Raw genomic sequence first — 3,754 nt, forward strand, 5'->3', positions numbered from 1 at the left:
TACGTCATCACCCGGGCGCAGAGCGATTGGCCTGCGAGGTCGAGGTGTTCTTGTCAGATTCGGCGTCGTAAGCTGCCGTAAAAAAAAAAAAAAACATGGTGCTTTGTGGCAGTGGAGCGTTACGCGATCATTTTAGAGGAAGCTGTCAAAACGTCAGGAGCTGCTTTGCAATTTTATACGTGGAAAATGAAATAAACAAATAAAACTATCGTTTGCCCAATACAGGATGCAAAATGGAAAGCTTGACGAGTCTACAAGCTGTTGGTAGTGCTAGACTTTCCTCGGCACTTTCCATAAGCATTATCTCACTTTGTAACAACCATGTGAGGTACTACTAGCCTCCGTTTCTCGGATGAGGCCCAGAGAGGTTAAACAAACAATACCTTCAAGATCTCGCAAGGGAAAAATATCTGCAGCCAAAAGTACAAGACTTTTGGTTTTGATTACTGCTTTATAAATTCTCCCTCAAGTGCTATATGAGGGATGGGGCCACAGACTTTTGCATCACAAGCAGCCTGCTCTAGGTAATTAACTAGCAATATATAGGAAACACCTATCGTCTATTTCCTCATTTGGGAGATACACCTCCCTTGTAAACAAAGGGTAGGATGGTGGGTGAGAGTTGGGGATTTTTTTAATTAAAAATAGGTAATAAGTTTAAAAGTGTTAAAACCATTTCCTTCAAGGGTTGGGGATGTGGCTCAAGCGGTGGCGCGCTCGCCTGGCATGCGTGCGACCCGGGTTCGATCCTCAGCATCACATACAAAACCATTGTCTTCAAAATTGAGCACTGAGGTCTGTTTCTCTCTTTGTGGTAACTCTATTTAGTGTGGATAAAACTTCTTCATTTCCTGAAAGTTTACCACCCAGGCACTGTGCTGGGGGCTCTGTGGTTTAAACATTCGTTAGGAATTACTCCTTACCTACATGTGCTCAGTTTTAGGGGAGAAGAATGACACTTAGAGTTTGTTATAGACACTGCTAGTTGCCACCCAATAATCATTCTCCCTTTTTTATATAGTAGTAGAATAGCTGGACACATAGGTGCCCAGAATAACAGTTACTTTTTCCCTTGAAGCATGTAAAGCCATGTGACCAAACACTGGTCAAATCCCTTCCTCTTTCAATATGTGTTAAATTATTTCTGATAATTCTCAAAGGAATAGCCTTTACTGTAGTATTTTTAAAACATGTTCAAAATGACTTGACATTTCTCCCATCAAAAAGTTAACTTAGGGACTGGGAGTGTGGTTCACTGGTAGAGCACTTGCCTAGCATCACACAGCACTGGGTTCAATCCCCAGCATCAAATCTCTTCCTACCCCCAAAAGTGGACTTAATCTCACCTTCTCCTGACCTGTACCAACCTTAGGTGAGTGCTTCTTCTAATAAATAGAATGCAGCAAAAGTGATATGGGGTGACTCTTAGACCCTAAGAGTCCCCATTTTTGTCCTAGCACTCTGTGCTTGCACACTACGCTTCTTACCCCCACTCCCCACCACCACCACCTTTCTCTATACATTATACCTTATATCCCAGTCACTATGTTGCCAGGAAGTCAAGTTGCTAGTTGTAGATATTCCAGTCCCTGTAGACAGCCAATAAAAACTATTAGTCATGTAAGGGAGCAAGCCTTCAAAGGATAGCAGACTCCAGACCAAGTATTACTCAACTTCCATGTTTATCAGTAAAAATAAGCATTGTCATTGTTTTAGCCATTATGTTTTAGGGGATAGTCTATTGGACAACAATAGATAACTGGAGCGCTCACATCCCCACAAGTCAGTTGTAATTACACTGTTCTCTCTTCCTCTCCTTACGATAAAAAAATTTCTTACCACTGTTGCTATTTATTATGAGAATAGCAGCATTCTTGTTGCCCTGTAGATATTGCCATTCTCCCACCAAAATGGAACCAAATATGCAAAATCAGTTAGTATACAAACTTGGCTGCCATAACAGGGCTTCCCAAAATAATGACACAGGAGTCCATTTCTCTCTCATATGGAAGTCTAGGTGGTTGTTTCTGGAAGCTTTGTCCAAGCCTTCATCTTTTATTTCAAGATGGCTACTCTGCCGTCATAACGTCATTTCATGTAATTACAAAACCATATCTAGCTGCAACAGGAAGCATAGGCTTGTCACCTGAGTACCCAGATAAAATCATATTAATAAGAAAAGATGAGGATGGCTGGGGATGTGGCTCAAGCGGTATCACGCTTGCCTGGCATGCGTGCAGCCCTAGTTCGATCCTCAGCACCACATACAAGCAAAGATGTTATGTCCACCTAAAACTAAAAAATAAATATTAAAATATCTCTCTCTCTCTCTCTCTCTCTCTCTCTCTCTCTCTCTCTCTCTCTCTCAGAAAACATGAGGAAATACTGGGGACAGTGAGCAACATCTACCACACAGGCGAGAAGAACTGCTTCTCCTTCCCCAGCCTTCTGCAAAACTTGGACATCTGGTTTAGGACTCATTTCTGTGTAAGTACCAAATCAAACAATTCTTTCCTGAACTGTTCTGCAGCTTTTGACTCCTACTCCCTTTCTAGGATTATAATATTCTCATAAGAAAAACACCTCCAACATTTCCAGCTGTCATTCACAGAGCCCAGGTGCTCAACCAAGTATGAGAAGGCAAAAAAGATATACTTTCCTTACCACACTCCCCATGCTCCTCCATGCTTCTCTCCACCTCTTCTAACAACTATATCTCTTCTCTCTTCACCAAGGTCACAACTTATATTAATTAATGCAAATAATCTTAGGAAAGTTTGATCAATGAAGAATAGCCCAAACTTTTAGTGTTTGTATTCCAGGTAAGGCAGCCAAAAATGGGACCATAATTATTTTTGGTAACTTGCCTTTTTTTCACTTGAAATATCTCATGGGCAACTTTCCATATCAATATTAACCTGTAATATTAGTTCTAATTACATCTTAGTATTTTTTAGATGTACCTTCATTTAATTAATTATTCCTTATTATTAGATATTTCATAATATTGAAAATATTATGAACAGCTTGTGGCTAAGCCTTCACCCACATTTTTTAAAAAATCATTTCCTTACAGTAAATTCCAGGAAGAAGAATTACTGGGTCAAATAAATAACATATTTTAAAGCTTTTATGCTGTATTTAACTTATTTTAATTCCTAACAGTGGTTGCCTTAAATTAATCATAAGTTCTAACTGGCAGTTTCAAATATCATTCATTAGTTTAAGAGGGATAATGGAAATAAATTATTAATTGCACGTGCAATAAGTCAGACAAACAAAATATTTCAAAACATGACTTTTAAAGCACTGTCTTTACTTATAGAAAAGAAGAAATATCAACTAAAGTATTCTATACTTCATTGAGTATTTTGGCACAACTGGTGGTAACAAGAACATGGATTTTGCAGTTGGCTAGGCCTGCATGGACTCTCAAACTCCACTTAGTATACAAATGCAGAAGCTTGTGAGCATTTCTTAGCTTCTGTCATCTTCAGCTCCTCTAAGGGTAACACAAGGTGCTAGTTCCCATGCCACAGGCTGTTGTAATACCAATGTTAATTCCCTTCTACACAGCCCTTTCCCTGACTTGTTAAATTAAATCTTAATTCCTTCTTCCCTCTGTGTAACAGTCTGAGTGAGTTTTACAGGAAATTGTGCTTTCAGAATGCTAAGAGACTAACTAGTTTAAGTGATCAAAAAGTGGCCACAGTTAAATGCTCTGTCCAGGGATGGAGTACAATGTGGACTCTTT

This window comes from Urocitellus parryii, chromosome 3 (assembly GCF_045843805.1).
Source record: "Urocitellus parryii isolate mUroPar1 chromosome 3, mUroPar1.hap1, whole genome shotgun sequence".
NCBI lineage: Eukaryota > Metazoa > Chordata > Mammalia > Rodentia > Sciuridae > Urocitellus > Urocitellus parryii.